The sequence below is a fragment of the Triticum aestivum genome, chromosome 5A, assembly GCF_018294505.1.
Source record: "Triticum aestivum cultivar Chinese Spring chromosome 5A, IWGSC CS RefSeq v2.1, whole genome shotgun sequence".
Taxonomy (NCBI): domain Eukaryota; kingdom Viridiplantae; phylum Streptophyta; class Magnoliopsida; order Poales; family Poaceae; genus Triticum; species Triticum aestivum.
In genome coordinates, this window is record NC_057806.1 from 42321274 (window position 1) to 42328804 (window position 7531).

Sequence of the window (7531 nt, forward strand, 5' to 3'; positions counted from 1 at the left end):
CCATAACCAGAGGTTCAAGGTCATTCACAACACATTGAGGAGATCAATGAAGACCATCTCTAGGTACTTCAAGAAGGTGCTTTTTGCTATTGGGGAGCTTAGAGGAGAGATGATCAGGAGACCATCTGGCCTGATTCCACCCAAGATTCACGGAAGCTCAAGATGGTATCCATACTTCAAGGTGACCATTGAAAATATACACGTTTCATGGCTTGATATGCTTGTATTGTTCAAGTTGAGCACTAACACAGGCTTGTGATGCCATTTTCAGGATTGCATTGGGGTAATAGATGGTAATCATGTCACTGCCAGAGTTCCTAGGTCATAGTCTACAGCATACAGGGGGAGGAAGTAGTACACAAGTCAGAATGTGCTTGCTGCTGTTGACTTTGATCTAAAGTTCACATATGTGCAGGCTGGCTGAGAGGGGTCAACGCATGATGCTAACATTCTCAGTGACAACATGAGTCGACCCGATGGGATCAACATCCCCGACAGCAAGTTCTGCCTTGGAGATGCTGGCTATGCATGTCGGCCGGGTATTCTTCCACCCTTCAGGAAAACCAGGTACCATCTCAACGAGTTCTCTGGTAGGAACTATCCTAGAACTACATAGGAGCTGTTTAATCTCAGACACTCCAGCCATAGAGTAACTGTTAAGAGGACATTTGGAGCTTGGAAGAATAGGTTTAAGATCCTGGATCAGAAGCAATTCCACCCATACTCCACTTAGATTAAGCTTGTTCTTGCTTGTTGCATTCTACATAACTGGATCCTCCAGTGGGTCTTTGATGAACACGTGCCTAAGGAGGAAGAAGTCGAGCCTGACGATGTTGTTAGCTCCTGCCATGGTGTGGAGGCATTTGACAATGACACTTGTAAGAACAAAATGTTGGAGTGGGCAAAGGCAATGTGGCTTAACAGAGGTTAGTGCGGGATTTGAAGAAGATGGAAGAAGAAGAAGAAGAAGCATCAGTAGCAGAAGAAGAAGAGGATGAAGATTTGGTAACAGCAACACCGATGAACTATCCCCTATTTAGCTAATGACTCTTAATAATTTGAACTGTCATTTGATAGTAGTTAGGATGAACTGTCATTTGTTTAACTAGCTAGCACTACATGTTCAGATTGTGTGTGGTAAGCTCACCACTAGTTAGAAATGGTGACATCTTATGCAGGTTGCAACCAAACACCATGTCATATGTGCATCTAATGCAATGCGGGCAACCAAACGGCGGGTCAAACATGGTTGTCTCATGCAACTAGGTACATGCAGACAACCAAACTATGTGCATCTGGGTTTTTTTGCCCGCATCCCCTCAAACCGGCTCACTAGAGCCAGGTTCGCCGGGCCAGGCTGGATTGACAATATAACCAAACACGCCCTTGCCGAAGCATGAATGTAAATGTGCCTGCTTGCACTCATCAATATCTACATAAAACATCTACATAAACATGAACCTCATCCAGGTGTTGGTGAGCGCCGACGGGATATTGATGCGGCAGCAGCCGACGCTGTTGCACCGGCCGCCCCGCGCGCTGTGGCAGTAGGCCACACACAAGTACCTGTAGGACGTCTTGTTCCGCGCCCGGGGCCCCCTCCTCCACTCGCATAATTTTAAAGTTGACAAATATTTCTATTAACTCATGACATTTTTTAATCTATTAAAGTTTTACAAATTTTTCGACTAGTTTTTAAAAGCATGATCATTTCAAAATTCATAAATATTTTTTCATGATTTACTCGTAATATATATTTAATAAATTCAGACTAAAAATTTCTTATTAAACAAAAATATTTTCGTGAAATAAAAAGGATGACAGAAAAACCAATGAAAATTCGGACATGAATCTATTGTTTTTTGAGGTGACATGGTGCGCACCGCCGGAAAACCGGACATGGAGGAATTCACGCACGAAGCAAAAATCGGCCGGCCCATAATCGCGTGGAACCTGTCCATCCCTGCCGCTAGCCCGCTACTCGCCCCCGAGGACCTCTTGCTCGCCGCCACTGAATCCCTAGCAGCAACTGCCATGGCTCCGCCTCCGCGGGGCAACTTCGTCGACCTCAAGGGTGCAAAGAAGGGCAAGAAATCAAACTCCAAGAATGAGGAAAAGCACAGGAAGGAGAAGCACGAGCGTCCTACCGCCGACGAAGCGTCTCTCCGCAACGAGGCCAAAAGGAAGCACAAGGAGCACAGGCTTGCTGTTGTTAATATGGACTGGGATAATATTAAGGTGTGTAACAATTCATTAAGTTTCTATCATCTTGAGAAGTAATCCTTTATTCCTAAACAATTTCAGCCATGTTCAAAAGGAAATTTTATTATTTCAGTTGCTTGAGAATCACTTGAAAGAATGTGTTTGAGGCCAACATGTTTCTTTCCTGTAAGGTTAACATGCATTGCAGCACTGTTAACGCATTTGAATATCTATTACAAACTTATAAAACTTCTAGGTTCTGTTTAGATCACAATTTTTAATAGATTCTGGTAAAACAGTAGGAGTTTTGAAAGAAAAAGAAATATATGCTGTTTTCTAGGTTTTTACGTTCATGATCCATGGATTCATGTTATTTAGCTTAAGGATATTTTCATTTCTATTATTTTTGTTTTGTTGAGAACAGGTGAAATTTCTAGCAGTAAAATTCACATGTTTTTAGTTGAGAGATAACTGCGCCAAATATAGAATTCAGGATTAAGAACAAAATCTGAAGTGGTGTCAAATTACTGGGTTCTTTGGTCCAGATATCCCCACATAATGATGACCTGTATATACATAGTTAAACTGGACCATATCTATCTAATACTCAAAACACTGTAACTACTAACTACCATCATTTCTTTGCGTCTTAGGTGCTAATTGTCAAGTATCCAGCCGATAGGAGGTGCTTCCCTGTTACAGTAGTGGAACACAACAGCTTCAACGCATCTGGCATCTGCAAAAACGAAGTGGCCTGCACTCATAATGCTCTTGTCAGCAGAGCTGTGTGCACTAAAGCAATGGTGGTGGCATAAGCCGAATTAGCAGGGAATGTCCATCAGAGTAACAGATGACTGATTGGGTATTTGGGTTTGATTTGGGGTTGACTTTGAGTTGGTAGCCACTAGCCAGCCATTGAGCCCTAAAACTTGATATATAACCTCACAACATCAGTTAAAACTTATCCCTGACGACCTGTTTGGGTAGGGAATCTGAATTCGAGCCCTTAGGATGGAACTAAATTCCAAGACTTTGAAGGTAATCCCCTCACACAAATACACATGTAATACTTGTTTTTGCATTTAAATATGTGCATTTTTTGTTTGGTTAAGTATTAAAGCACTTCCTGTGATTTTTATAGCAACCGAAAAATATATTTTGATACTTAATAGTCCAAATTTAACTTATGATACCCTGTTTTTTTGTTGTTGCTAAACTAAAGATCCAAACAACCCCTTCTCATCCCTGGGTTCAATGATATTTATTCCTTTTTTTGTTCCCTTCAACAGGCAGTGGACTTGTATATGGTGATGACATCTTGCGTCGCGAAAGGTGGGCGAGTTCTATCAGTCTCCATATATCCATCAGAATTTGGACTGGAGTGCATGAATAGTGAGACAACACAAGTCCCATCTACTCTTCTTGGTGCCGATGAGGACGAGGATGATGGTGGTGATTATGGGGAAGATGATAACGACGAGGATAAAGACGATGATAACGATGATGTTGATGGCAAAGATGATAGTGAACATGACCCCGAGACCAAGAACAACAGTCTGCGTACTTATGAGCTAAACAGACTGAGGTTAGCAACACAGCAGAGATTTTGCCGATTATTATCCCGTTTATTTATATGTTTTTCCGGGACTTACTGAGCAGACTTTGCATGAAATTTTAACCATAGTCTATAATCTTCGCGTTGTTAACTGATACGTCTCCAACGTATCTATAATTTTTGATTGCTCCATGCTATATTATCTACTGTTTTGGATGTTTATGGGCTTTATTATACACTTTTATATCTTTTTGGGACTAACCTATTAACCCAGAGCCCAGTGCCAGTTTCTGTTTTTTACCTTGTTTTAGGGTTCCAAAGAAAAGAAAAAAAAACGGAGTCCAATTGACCTAAAACTTCGCGGAACCTATTTTTGAAAGGAAAGAAGCCCAGAAGACTTGAAGTGCACGTAAGGGAAGCTTCGAGGAGGCCACGAGGTAGGGGGGCGCGCCCACCCCCTGGGCACGCCCTCCACCCTTGTGGGCCCCTCGTGGCCCCCCTGACGTATTCCTTCCGTCTATATATCTCCATATACCCTAAAAACATCGGGGAGCACAATAGATCGGGAGTTCCGCCGCCAGAAGCCTCCGTAGCCACCGAAAGCCAATCTAGACCCGTTCCGGCACCCTGCCGGAGGGGGCAATCCCTCTCCGGTGGCCATCTTCATCATCCCTGTGCTCTCCATGACGAGGAGGGAGTAGTTCTCCCTCGGGGCTGAGGGTATGTACCAGTAGCTATGTGTTTGATCTCTCTCTCTCTCTCTCTCTCTCTCTCTCTCGTGTTCTTGAGGTGATACGATCTTGATGTATCGTGAGCTTTGCTATTATATTTGGATCCTATGATGTTTTCTCTCCCCTCTACTCTCTTGTAATGGATTGAGTTTCCCCTTTGAAGTTATCTTATCGGATTGAGTCTTTAAAGATTTGAGAACACTTGATGTATGTCTTGCCGTGCGTATGTGTGGTGACAATGGGATACCATGTGATTCACTTGATGTATGTTTTGGTGATCAACTTGCGGGTTCCGCCCATGAACCTATGCATAGGGGTTGACACACGTTTTCGTCATGATTCTTCGGTAGAAACTTTGGGGTACTCTTTGAGGTTCTATGTGTTGGTTGAATAGATGAATCTGAGATTGTGTGATGCATATCGTATAATCATGCCCACGGATACTTGAGGTGACATTGGAGTATCTAGGTGACATTAGGGTTTTGGTTGATTTGTATCTTAAGGTGTTATTCTAGTACGAACTCTAGGGCTGTTTGTGACACTTATAGGAATAGCCTAACGGATTGATTGGAAAGAATAACTTTGAGGTGGTTTCGTACCCTACCATAATCTCTTCGTTCGTTCTCCTCTATTAGTGACTTTGGAGTGACTCTTTGTTGCATGTTGAGGGATAGTTATATGATCCAATTATGTTATCATTGTTGAGGGAACTTACACTAGCGAAAGTATGAACCCTAGGCCTTGTTTACTATCATTGCAATATCGTTTGTGCTCACTTTTATCATTATTTACCTTGCTGTTTTTATATTTTCAGATTACAAAAACCTTTATCTACTATCCATATACCACTTGTATCACCATCTCTTCGCCGAACTAGTGCACCTATATAATTTACTATTGTATTGGGTGTGTTGGGGACACAAGAGACTCTTTGTTATTTGGTTGCAGGGTTGTTTGAGAGAGACCATCTTCATCCTACGCCTCCTACGGATTGATAAACCTTAGGTCATCCACTTGAGGGAAATTTGCTACTGTCCTACAAACCTCTGCACTTGGAGGCCCAACAACGTCTACAAGAAGAAGGTTGTGTAGTAGACATCATTAACTTAACTATTAAAATGGTTAAATCCTATCTATAAATGCAACTACGGTGGCTTCTGCTTCACATGTTTGGGATTGCATGCATATATGTCCAAGTAGCCTTGTCCATCCTTCTTTCATATGAACCACATGAAAATGTTACTGCTTGCCAAGGGTTGCCCAGTTATCTCTCTGATGATTCTGTTGATCTTGCTGCAGGTACTACTATGCAGTTGTTGTATGTGATTCCAGTGCAATTGTGAATCACCTATACACGACTCTTGATGGTACTGAGTTCTTGAAAACGGCAAACGTGTTTGATTTGCAGTTTATTTGTGACTCTATGGAGTTCAAGCGCGCTGCTCGTGATGTAGCTATAGAGGTACCTTACTTTGATAGATTGTACCTGCATCCATATTTGTTGGTGGGCATATTAAACTGTTTGCATTTGCTAGCATCAAAGTTTCTCTTTTCAGTAGCTGATGATTCTATTATGTTTCTTTCCATATCGCTTTTCAAAGTTATGATGCTATTTGGGTACAAATTACCTTTCACTTGTGCTAAAAGAGATCTTTTCAGTTTGGTACTTGCTTGACTTCATGCAGGCACCTCCTAGTTACAAGGAGCCTTATTTTGAAACTCCCGCTTTGCAACCTAGCAAAGTTAAGCTCACCTGGGATGATGATGAACCAGATCGTAAGATCTTCAAGTGCAAGTTCAAAGAGGATCAGGTCGGCTCATTTTGTTTGCTGACTTAAAACTGAAAATCACATTGGGTCCGATGGTAGGAACCACATTTTTGTGGGGGTCCGATGGAATCCACACCCCCTACAAGGCGCTTCATCGTGGGTCCTGGGCACCGATTGTTTCTGCTCACGTTGGATCGGTAAACCCAACCGATGTGTTGCCGCAGTCCACTCTAGCAACTCTCAGGCCGAGCTGCTGATTCGTGTTGGGAGCTTTCTGGAGAGGGCGGAGGCGGCCCTGGACAAGCTCTCTGTTGTGTCGGTTGTGTTGCAGTCCACTCCTACGTCACGTCCTTCTAGGTAGGTTGATGTTGTTGGTGACTTGGTGGCTCAGTGGAGAACAGGGGTGAAGAGCTCTATGCTTGTTTCTCCCCTCGAGCTGCGGACAACTCGTCATCGATGTCTGCCGCCGTAAGCGAGGCCATTGCCATGGTCATCGCCCTGTGTTGCAGATCATGCCCGAGCTTCAACAACTATGTGCGAGACCTGCTTTGCCTCAATCTATGGATCATGTGGAGGTTGGCTCATCGGAGACCCCGGTAGAGGGACATGATTCGCCTCTGTCATGTGACCAACTGGAGGCACCTAAGTCCATCGTGTCAGTGTTATTTGTGGCTGATGATGTTGAGGCGGTTAGTACATTGGTGCCTAATACTTTGGAGCCCAACCAACCGCTCACCTTTGTGGAGCGTGAAGGTTCCGATGTTGCGGTCACCCACTCGCACTAGACCACTGGGCAGGTTTCTGTGCACGACAAGGTCAATGAGATTCTCTTCCAGATGGAGATTCACATCTTGTTCAAACATTTGGAGGCAAATAGCCCTAGATCTGGTAAGGTGATTGTGGAGGAGGCTCTCAAGAGCAAAAGAAAGAAGAGTGGTGCCACAGGAAAGGCGTCTGTAGCTGCTTGATGGTTGGTCATCAGTCTCTTGGGTTGTCCTTATGGTCTGGCTTGTCTTCGTGGATTTGGTGGTGCCCGTGGCCTTCGACCGACTTACTCTTGTTGGGGGCTTCTTTGCAATGTAGCAATGTGCGGGTTGGTGGTCCTTACGTGTTGGCTATGGTTGTCGGGTTGATCATGCGCTTATGCATGCTCTGTGAGTAATCCACATGTGGTTGGTTTGTATCGGTTTTCGCCCGGTTTTTTTATTAACTAGGCAATTCTCTTCTGCTTAATTAATCGATGAGGCAAATCTTTTGCCTCCAAAACAAAACAA

General features: G+C 43.5%; 1 pseudogene; it reads left to right on the forward strand.

Annotated features, from left to right (window-relative positions):
- The first annotated feature begins 1899 nt into the window (after positions 1-1899).
- LOC123101191 (pre-rRNA-processing protein esf1-like) overlaps positions 1900-7531 on the forward strand; it is a 7463-nt pseudogene continuing 1831 nt past the window's right edge.